Source organism: Sorex araneus, chromosome X (genome assembly GCF_027595985.1).
Source record: "Sorex araneus isolate mSorAra2 chromosome X, mSorAra2.pri, whole genome shotgun sequence".
NCBI lineage: Eukaryota > Metazoa > Chordata > Mammalia > Eulipotyphla > Soricidae > Sorex > Sorex araneus.
In genome coordinates this window covers 141,097,742-141,108,519 of record NC_073313.1, presented here as the reverse complement: position 1 = coordinate 141,108,519, position 10,778 = coordinate 141,097,742, and the positions used below count along the sequence as shown (strand labels likewise).

At 43.3% G+C, this 10,778-nt stretch overlaps 1 pseudogene; it reads right to left on the bottom strand.

Moving 5' to 3' along the window:
* Window positions 1–7,712: 7,712 nt before the first annotated feature.
* On the bottom strand, window positions 7,713–8,332 carry LOC129399561 (centromere protein W-like; annotated as a pseudogene).
* Between the last annotated feature and the right edge of the window lie 2,446 nt (window positions 8,333–10,778).

The following is a 10,778-nucleotide window of genomic DNA, read 5'->3' as shown; positions in this document are numbered from 1 at the left end:
ATATCGTGTTTTAAGCCATAAAACACACCATATCAAATTGAAAGAATAGAAAATTTATACAAAGTTTACCTTTAGACCACACTGGAATTAGAACCAATAACAAAGATAACTAGAAAAATCACAAAATCTGTGAAAATTTTAAAAACACTCTTCTCAGGCCAGAGCGATAGAACAGAGAGAGGGTAAGGTGTTTGCCTTGCATGTGGTCGACCCAGAATCAATCCCCAGCAACCCATATAGCCCCCTGAGCACCAGCAGGACTAATGCCTGAGTGCAGATCCAGGAGTAACCCCTGAGCATTGCTGGGTATGACCAAAAAGCCCCAAAAATGATAATTAAAAAATTTAAAAACTAAATAACATAACTTAAAAATACTCTTCTTAACAATACATATATAAAAAATAAAAGTCACTAAAGACATTTTAACTAAATGGGAATGAATATGCAATTTCTTACAATGTGGGAATTCAGGGTCAGGATGTAGCTCAGTGGTAGAGTGCATGCCTCACATGCTTTGCAAGTATGAGGTCTTGGATTTGATCTCTTGCCAGAAAAATGTCTTCAGTGAAAATAGTGCTTAAAGGAAACCATATAGTTCTGTTGCTTTAATTGGAAAAGAAGAACTATATTTCTGTGTGCTTTTATTAGAAAAGAAGAAATATCAAATATCAATCAGTTTAGGATCCGGATGATAGTAAAGCAGGTAGGGTACTTGCCTCCAACCCAGGTTTGATCCCTGGCACCCTATGTCGTCTTGTCTCCCGATGTCTACCAGTAGTGATCCCTGAGTGCAGAGCCAGAAGTAAGTCCTGGACACCACCAGTTGTGGTCCAAAAATCAATCAATCAAAGAAACAAACAAACAAACAGTCATCTTAGATTTTACCTTAACAATCTAGAAAAAGAGAAAAGTAAATCCAAAATTAGAAGGGGAAGAAGAATTAGAAAGAGACTGGGGGTATAGCTCAATGGTACAGTACATGCTTTGCATGTGTGAGACACTGGATTCAATCCCTGGCACCATAGAAACAAACAAACAAACAAACAAAACAGAATTAGAGCAAAAATTAAAAAGAAGAACTCAAGGAGAAAACCAGCAAAAACAAATTCTGAGTCTGAAAATATCAATAAAATTGACAAGCCTCTATCCACACTAATAAATAAATGTGGGTACAGAGTATGCATAAAGGAAATTAAGGTCGGGACTGTAACAATTATACCAGGGTGGAGTACCTTCTCCTCTCCTCCCCTCCCCTCCTCTCTTCCTTATTTTTTAAAAACTTGTTTCTTGTTTTAGGAAAACCTTCTGATAAAATCCAACACCCTTCCATAGCACTAACTCTAAGTAAACTAAGAATAAAGGGAGAACATTCTCTGCTTGATAATTATCTTTATAGTTGGGTTCGATCCCTGCTTTTACTTTTTATTTTCTGATTTGGGGGCCACACCCAGCAGTGCTCAGAGCTTACTCCTGATTCTGTGCTTAAAGGTAACTGCTAGTGGAGCTCAGGGATCACTCCTAACAGGGCTCAAGGGATCATACTGTGTGTTGACTATTGAATCCAATCAGGTGTATGCAAGCCTTACCCGGTGTAGTATCTCTCCAGTCCCCAACATGGGTTCAATCCCTGGTAGTACATATGATTGCATGCGGCCGACCCGGGTTTGTTTCTTCCGCCCCTCTCGGAGAGCCTGGCAAGCTATCAAGAATATCTTGCCCTCACAGCAGAACCTGGCAAGCTACCCATGGTGTATTCCATATGCCAAAAACAGTAATAACAAGTCTCATAATGGAGACGTTACTGGTGCCCACTGGAGCAAATTGATGAGCAACAGGATGACAGTGATACAGTGATACAGTGAAGCACCACCAGGAGTGATCCCTGAATACAGAGTCTAGAGTAAGCCCTGAGTACCACCAGATGTGATCCCAAAACAACCCAAAATACCCTACAACTAAGGCATCCATGGTAATGCTGAGTAACTCAAAAGAAAGTTATTCTCATTAAGATCAAGAACAAGACTGTCCTCTTACCATTACTTTTCAACAAAGACGGGAAGTTCTAGCTAATGCAATAAAACAAGAAAGGAAAGAAAAGTTATACTGATTGAGAATAAAGAAATAAAACTGTCTTTGTTCACAAATGACATTCTCATCTATGTAGAAAATCCAAAGACATCAGCGGCAACAAGAAAATACATTCAGCAAAATTGCAGAATATTACTATACTAAAGTTAATTACTCTTGGATTAGAGTGATAGTATAGCAGGTAGGGCATTTCCTTGCTCCCTGCTGACCTGGGTTTGATCCCCAGCATTTCACATGGTCTTCTGAGCACTGCCAGGAGTAACCCCTGAGTATCTCCAGATGTGACCCCAAAAGCCAAAAAATAATAATGAAATCAATTACTTTCAGGGTCATAGTGTTAGTACAGCATGTTGGGTGCTTACCTTGCACTAGGCCAACATGGGGTTGATTCCCCAGCATCCTATATGGTCCTCTGAGCCTTACCAGGAGTGATCCCTGAGTGCGGAGTCAGGAATAAGTTCTGAGCACCTCCGGGAGCACCCCCAAAACAAAATTCAATCATTTTCCTTAATACTAGTAATTAGGAAATGGAATATGAAATATAAAACATAACATGTTACATTTTTCATATTAGCACTACTTAAGCCAATACTGAAATAGAGATCTAACCTAATATGCGCAATTTCTTTGGGGAGGATGGAGGTAAACCCAGCAGTGCACAAGTAAAATCTTTGTATGATGAAATCTACAAATTTCTGAGGAATAAAGTCAGAGAACTGCTTAAGTAGAGAGACATTTCATGGTCATGGACTGGAAGACAATGCTGTCAAGATCAGCAGGAGCAAAGCAAACCCAATCAAAATTGCACCAAGTTATTTTGGTGCGTATTGACAAACTGATTCTAAAGTTTATTTGGAGGAGCTGCAGAGATAGTACAATGGGTAAGGTGTTTGCCTGCATGTGCTTGACATGGGTTTGATATTTCGCATGACATATGGTCCCTTGAGAATCACCAGGGACAATTTCTGAGGGCAGAGCTAGGAGTAACCCCAGAGCATTGCTAGGTGTGACCCAAAACTTAAAAAATAAAATAAAATTTTCAAAGGTGAAAGACCCAGAACAGTGCTGGAGAGATATTCTGAGGGGGGTTAGGCATTTGCCTTGCATGCAGCTGATTGTTTGTTTGATCCCCACACCATTTAAGGCTTCCGGAGAACTGCTAGGAGTAGCCTCTAAGCACCAATGGGTATGGTCTCAAGACCACATACAAAGTCCACTCCCCCCCACCAATAAACAGATCCAGAACAGTCAAGACAATACTGAAGGAGAACAAATCTGGAGTATTGACACTACCCAAGATCAAGTCTTAGTATAAAGTTTACTTTACATAGTCATAGTATAAAGAATCAAGGCAATGGTGAAAAATAGGCAAATAAATCAATGGAACATAATAGAGGACCCAGAAATTGAGCCACATAAATATAGCCAACTGATCCTTGATAAAGGAGCAAAGATAATGCAATAGAGCAAAGAGAGCCTTTTAAAATCAATGGTCTTGAAACAACTGAAGATCTGAGTCTTTTTTTAAATATCTACATAAAAAAATCTAGAAACACAGAAAACTTTCACAAAATGTTTATCTTTGAAGGGTTACATATGGTTGTGCTGAGGGCTTACTCCTGGCTCTGTGCTTGTGAATCACTCCTGGCAGTCCTCCAGGGATCATATATACTACTGAAATTCAAACTAAAATCAGTTACATTCAAGGCAAGAGCCCAAATGCCTATACTATCTCTCTGGCAACTTTCACAGAAATTTAGGCATTTTGGCAGAGAATCATCACATCTCCAAGAGAAAATGATACTGCCCTATCTTCCCAGGTAGACTGGTCTGGGCTGAAAACTCTGAGGCTTTCTCTGAATGGTGGCATTTCCCTTTCTGCCTGAGGTCCCAGCAGACCATAGCCACACAGGATACCCTCTGACTTAGAAATGACCTGTCTCCACACTTGAACCTCATTGAATTGACAAGTCACCAAATTGTTCTAGATCTATAGCTTGTGGGCCATGTGGCCGTATATGCAATCATGCAAAACCTCAGATTTTCATAGTACTGTCAGCTCAGTAGGATCACCGTAACATTTCAAATTTTGTGACTTTTTAAGGGTATCTTTCTAAGATTTTAAATTCAACAATGATAAAAACCTAACAGCTAAGGGAGGATAGATAATACAGTGGGTGAGGCATTTGCCTTACATACACCTACCCTAGTTTGATCCCTGGCACTGAACATGGTACCCCAAGCACCACGAGAAGTCACCTCTGAGCACAGAACCATAAGTAAGCCCTGAGCACTGCTGGGTGTCCCACCCACCAAAGTAAAGAAATAAATAATGTGACATCTTTTGGGCTGGAGTGATAGCATAGCAGGTAGGACGCTTGTGTTGCATGAAGACAACCCAGGTTCGATTCCTCCACCCCTCTCGGAGAGCCTGGCAAGCTACTGAGAGTATCTAGCCCACACGGCAGAGCCTGGCAAGCTACCCGTGGCATATTCGATATGGCAAAACCAGTAAAAACAAAGTCTCACAATGGAGATGGTACTGGTGCCCGCTCGAGCAAATTGATGAGCAGTGGTATGACAGTGACAGTGACACCTTTTGAGTCATTAAAAAGTTCTCTAGGGGCTGGAACAATAGCACAGCGGGTAGGGCGTTTGCCTTGCACGCGGCCGACCCGGGTTCGAATCCCAGCATCCCATATGGTCCCCTGAGTGCCGCCAGGAGTAATTCCTGAGTGTAGAACCAGGAGTAACCCCTGTGCATCGCCAGGTGTGACCCAAAAAGCAAAAAAAAAAAGTTCTCTAGGTGTGGGATTAGAGTGGCTATGGTGTTAACCTTGCAAGCAGCCTACCTGGGTTCCATCCTTGGCATTCCATATAGTCTCCTGAGCACTGCAAGGAGTAATTCCTAAATGCAGAGCCAGGAGTAACCCTTGAGCATTGCCGGTGTGACTCAAAAAGCAAAAGAACCTAAAAGTTCTAGGCTGTTAATTCCAATGATATCGGGAAACCAATTGCAGCTAGTTCAGGCTTTAATTTTTGTTTCAAACATATGGTGCTTCTGATGACTTTAATGTGATGCTTATGATACTGCTGATAAGATCCCAAGCCACTTTATGACATTTTTCATTTTTTTAAATTTTGGAATCCCATCCAGCCATGCTTTGGGGTTTTTCCATGGCTTGGTGCTCAAGGGACCATGAACTGCCAGGGAGCAAACCTGTAGTTCTTTCATTCAAAGCCTGTGCTCAGGCCTTTGAGCTACCCCACTCCCCAAAAGAACTTGCGTGTTTTTTTTTTGGTTTGAGGGCTATACTGAACTGTAATCAGGACTTACTTATGGTTCTATGCCCAGGGACCACACCTGGCAGGCTTGCAGGACCATATATGGTTCTGGAGATTGAATAAGTGTGGGATTCATGCAAGGCAAGTGCCTTAATCTTAGTACTATCATTCCTGGGGCTCTTTATTTGAGGGTGAGGGTACTGTGCCACACCCATGTAGTGAAATAGTTCCGGGCATATTCCTGGTTCTATGCTCAGGAGTGTCCCTGGCAATTCTCAGCGGATCCATATGCAGTACCGTGAATTTAAACTTGGGTCATGGCTGATGCAGCCACTGAATGCAATCTATGTACTTTACCTCCTATATTATCTCTCCAGTTGCCCCAAATTACCTTTTTTCTGTTTTGGAGGTCCCTCCCATAGATGGTCAGGAATTACTTCTGACTCTGCACTCAGGAATCACTCCTGGTGGTGCTCAAAGGACCATAGGGGATGCCAGGGATCAAACCCAGGTTGGCCTTGGGTAAGATAAGTGTCCTACCTGCTATACTATCTCTCCACCTCATCAAATCACTTCAAAGGCCTTTAGAACTTGTCAGGTACCTGTGAAGTACTTAACTAATGCCATTCCAAGTGAGGGAAGGGTTTGGAGTAAATGAGACCTTGAAAGTTAAAATGTTGCCCTTGAATTCTGTGAGTCAGCCACCCCATTATCTCCTCCATCACTCTTCTGCACTGCACTGCACGTGCACTGTGAGCCCACGCAGAGATTTTGCTCATTTTGTAAATGCTTTACAACAGAGCTAGAAGTTTGTCATCCAAATTCTGCCTAGAAATTGAAGTGTTTAAACAAACAAAAAATAATTGATAAGCTTAAAATTGAAATGGAAGACGCCAGCTCTATAAAAAGACAATGCCAAGAAAACGAGAACACAAGCTATAGACTGGGAGAAAATACTTGCAAAAGAAATCTCTGATAAACGGGGGCTGGAGTGATAGTACAGCAGGTAAGGCATTTGCCTTGCATGCAGCCGACCTGGGTTCGATCCCCGGCATCCCATATGGTCTCCCAAGCACTGCCAGGAGTAATTCCGGAGTGCAGAGCCAGGAGTAAACCCTGAAGGCCCACAAGATGCTAGGCTACCTGAGCGATATCTAAGGTCTGGTGAAAAATATTCCAATAACACTTATACCATCTATGCTCCCCTCAATTGACAATTGATAAACGTGTACATGGAAAATGTGGATCTACTGTTTTCTCTCACAGACCTCCTGGGGATCTCATGACACCCTGTGGGGATCTAACGGAAAGCTTTTTCAACAACTTGCTTCATAACTGTATACCCATCACTTACTTCATCAAGGATTGACCTCAAGAATCAGCAACTTGAACCAGAAAGTGGCTCGGAATGCATGTGCTTTATATGCTGGAGCTCCTGGTTCAACCCTTGACACTGTACGGTTCCCCAGAATACTGCAGAAAGTGATCTTTTTTTTCTTTTTGGGTCACACCTGGCGATGCACAGGGGTTACTCCTGGCTCTGCACATAGGAATTACTCCTGGCAGTGCTCAGGGGACCATATGGGTTGCTGGGAATCGAACCCGGGTCGGCCGTGTGCAAGGCAAATGCCCTAGCCACTGTACTATTGCTCCAGCCCTGAAAGTGACCTTCTAAACATGGAACCTGGAGTAACCTCTGTGCCCAAATCCCTTCACCGAAAAACAAAGAAAAGAAAAGGAAAACAAGAAAAGAGAGGGGCCTGACAACAGGAGAGGGAAGACACACAGAGAGAGAGAGAAAGAGAGAAAGAGTGAGATAGAGAGAGAGAGGAGAAAAGTGCCTGCCATAGAGGCAGGCTGAAAGGAGGGCATAAGGACACTGGGAACATTGGTGGCTCAAAATGTACACTGGTGAGGAGACAGGTGTTGAAACATTGTATGACTGAAACCCAATCAGAAACAACTCTGCAGCTGTGTATATCATGGTGATTCAGTTTAAAAAAATTTTTTAAGCCTGGCCAGAGAGCTAGTGTTCTACACTATCTTTCCTTGCACACAACCGACTCAGATTTGATCCCCGACATCCTATATGGTCTCGTGAGCCCCACTAGGAGTAATTCCTGAATTGCAGAGCCAGGAGTTAGTCCTGAGCACTGCTATGTGTGGCCCCAAAACAAAGAGAGACAGAGAGAGAGAGAGAAGAGGAGGAGGAGGAAGAAGAGTTGCTGATAATTTTTTCCACAACTAGTTAATATTTAATAATATTAATTGATGTGATTCATAACATATTCACACCTAAAATATATTGCATGTTTTTTAAAAAATGAGTCAACTGATTTCTAACCTCTGTTCTTCAGTATTACCTTTGCTGCAGTCAGAACATGTTCCTTTTTTTTTTCTTTTTGGGTCACACCTGGCAATACACAGGGGTTACTCCTGGCTCTGCACTCAGGAATTACTCCTGGCAGTGCTCAGGGGACCATATGGGTTGCTGGGAATTGAACCCGGGTCGGCCGTGTGCAAGGCAAACGCCCTAGCCGCTGTACTATTCCTCCAGCCCTGAAAGTGACCTTCTAAACATGGAACCTGGAGTAACCTCTGTGTCCAAATCCCCTCACCGAAAACTGAAGAAAAGAAAAGGAAAACAAGAAAAGAGAGGGAATGCTGGGAATCGAAGCCGGGTCAGCCGCATGCAAGGCAAACGCCCCAGCCACTGTACTATCGCTCCAGCGCCAGAACATGTTCCTTTTAAATAACTCCACACTTATTCTCACTAGCATTTGTTCTGGACTATTCTGCTAGTTGATGAACACACAAAAAATAGTTCAAATGTACCAGTAAATTGACGCTCTTCTCCAGGAAATATGAGGCTTTCGTAGCTTGAGAATATGCTTTGGAAGGCCACGGGGACCCTACCACCTTCTCTGCTTCTCTGGGAAACAGAGGTTGAAGATGCCATCCTCTCCCCCAGGTACAAACTTCTGAAGTCTTTACTGCACAGCACAGAAGTTCACTTTGGCTGGACAGCAAAAACATTTCGGCTGCCAGATGCTTCTGCAGGCCCCACGAGGATGTGCTTATCGAAAGGCATTTTTTTAATGTAAGAGGTGGTGTTTGGGCCACATCTGGCTGTACTTGATCTTGACTTTGGGCTCAGGGATCACTTCTGGTGGTGCTCAAGGAACCATATATGGTGCCAAAAATTAAACCTGGATGGACAGCATGCAAGGCAAGAGCCATATCGCTGTACTTTCTCTCTCTCTCTCTCTCTCTCTCTCTCTCTCTCTCTCTCTCTCTCTCTCTCTGTCTCTGAGCACTTCTGGGAGTGATCTCCAGGAACCCAGAGTAGTTACTGAACACTTCCAGGTGTGGCCAAATACCAAGATAAAAAAGTATATTCATGAGCTAAGGAGATGACTCAAAGGGGCGTAGTTTATGCCTGGCAAACATAGGGTCCCTATTCAATCTCTGGTACCACATGGTTTCCTCAGAAATGCCAGGTGCGGCCCTGGTGACTCCCAACATTGCTGGAAAGGCCTGCTAAAACTCTTCCCAGATGTGAATTGAAGGGCTGGTCAGATAATAAATGCAATGGTTAAAGTATTTGTCTAGCATGCAGCCGAATGGGGTTTCACCCCCAGCATCACACATGGTCCCAAGAGCACTGCCAGGCATGATCCTTGAGCACAGAGCACTGAGCACTTCTAGGGGTGCCCTCCCCCTCTCTCAGAAAAAAACAAAACAAGATATGTGAGGTAAAGACAAGTTAACTTATCTCATAGAAATTCCAGAAGAAGAATGTGTAGTATGCACATAAATGCATATTCAGAGCTACAGCAATAGTACAAGAAGGTAAAATGCTTGCCTTGCATGTGCCCAATCCCAGTTCTCCATATGGTTCGCCAAAGTGACCCGTGATCCCTGAACTAAACCAGTACTAATCCCTGAGCACAGTCTGGCATGATCCAACAACTCCATCCCAAATAAATAAACAGATATTCATACGCGAATGAAATAGTTTAAGGATGGCACAGAAGTGAGAAGAAACCATCAAAACCTATAGGGCCCATGAACATAACAAATACCACTTTTAATCAGGAGAACTAAGTCAATCACACAGTATGAAGAGTCTTGGAGCAAAACAATAACTGAGGGGCGAGAGCAAACAGTGCAGCAGTTAAGGTTGCACCTGGCAACCCGGGTTCATCTCCTGTGTCCCATGTGGTCCCCCAAGCCTGTCAAGACTGATACCTGAATGCAGAGACAGGAGTGACCCCTGAGCACAATCCCCATCCCTCCAAAAAAACCCCAAGCTGACAATTGAGGCTAGAAATCTGGAGAATTCTTCCCAAGGAAGAGAAGGCAGAGGAGGAAGAGGGAATAATCCATAGGCATGCTATTATGGGAGCCAAGGTATCATTTTTTCTAGAAGCAGGGTTTGTTCATAATATCAAATACTACTGAGAAACTCCCTCTGAAGTACATTTGTTGGCTTTCTCAATACAAGTCACATAAGCACAATGGAAGCACTTTCAGTACAAAGTGTCAGCAAAGGTCAGATTTATGTGAATTCTCATGGAAGGAAGAAAAACAGTGCAGATAGCGAATGAATTGGATTTTTTTCTTAAAAAATCAGAACTTGCCCAGGTTTGATCTCCAGTGCCACATATGGTCTCCTGAACATGCAGGAGTAATCCCTGAGCACACAGCCAGGAGTAAGCCCTGAGCATAGACAGGTGAAGTCGAAACAAATATATATATATATATATATATTTTTTTTTTTAATGGGGCTAGAGAAATAGTAATGGGGTTAAGGCATTTGCCTTGCATGCACTAACGCTGGTTCAAATTCCAGGCACCGGGTATAGTTCCCTGAGAACTGGCAAGAGTAATCCCTGAACACAGAGCTAGGAGTAAGTTCTGAGCACAAAGAAAGAGAGAAAGAGATAGAGGAAATGGAGGCACAGGGAGGAAAGGGAGAGAGAGAGAGTCTGGAAAGAGCACAGTGGTCAGGGCACTAGCCTTGCACATGGCCTATCTGGTTTTGATCCCATATGGTCCTCTGAGCCCCACTAGGAGTTAATCCTGAGCACAGAGCTATGAGTAAGTCCCAAGCATTGCCAGGTGTGGAGAAAGAAAGAAGGTAAGAAAGAAAGGAAGAAAGAAGGAAGAAGATGGAGGGAAGGAAGGAAGGAGGAAGGGAGGGAAGGAAGAGGAGAAAGAAAGGAAGAAAGAAGGAAGGGGTTGAAGGGGAGGGGGAGGAGGATCAGAGGAAGGAAGGAAGGAAGGAAGGAAGGAGGAAGGGAGGGAAGGAAGAGGAGAAAGAAAGGAAGAAAGAAGGAAGGGGTTGAAGGGGAGGGGGAGGAGGATCAGAGGAAGGAAGGAAGGAAGGAAGGAAGGAAGGA